Consider the following 515-nt stretch of genomic DNA (forward strand, 5'->3'; position numbering starts at 1 on the left):
TTGACACCATCATTTTTAAAATAAAAGCACATAGGGCACTGTCAGAAAATGAAAATGTTAAACCCATGTCATAAAATCAACCACTTCCCCTGTATATTATGCGTTTTCACATATGTGAACTCCCCTGATAACCATTTTGCCTCATAACCAAACACTTTCCCAAATTCAAAGTATTTAATGATAAGGGTCTGCAGATGCAAAGAACAAAATCAAAATGTAATGATTAGGTTTAAAAAAAATTTTAGTACATGTTGCACAATTTTATGAAAAAATTTAGTCAATCCCATGAACAATGACACATAAGCAGAACAATTTCATAAGCAAAAACTAAAAAAAAAATGAAGAATAATTTGTTACCCAAGAACCACAAACCCCATATGGCATTCATAATAAAATTTCCTTTTCCAAAAGTTGGGAAAAAAAAAAGCTGTGTTTAATGTAAATTTTATTGGAGAGGGGTTTAATCTATACACTCCACCAACACTATGCCCATTGGCCATCCCCCCTTTGGGCCC

The 515-nt window shown here is 32.8% G+C and overlaps 1 protein-coding gene across 1 annotated transcript in view; it reads right to left on the minus strand.

Annotated features, from left to right (window-relative positions):
- LOC119585572 (fidgetin-like protein 1) overlaps positions 1–515 on the minus strand; it is a 26,272-nt gene that overhangs the window by 19,103 nt on the left and 6,654 nt on the right. The gene's annotated exons all lie outside the window — the stretch shown is intronic.

This window comes from Penaeus monodon, chromosome 20 (genome assembly GCF_015228065.2).
Source record: "Penaeus monodon isolate SGIC_2016 chromosome 20, NSTDA_Pmon_1, whole genome shotgun sequence".
In the NCBI taxonomy this organism is placed as follows: domain Eukaryota; kingdom Metazoa; phylum Arthropoda; class Malacostraca; order Decapoda; family Penaeidae; genus Penaeus; species Penaeus monodon.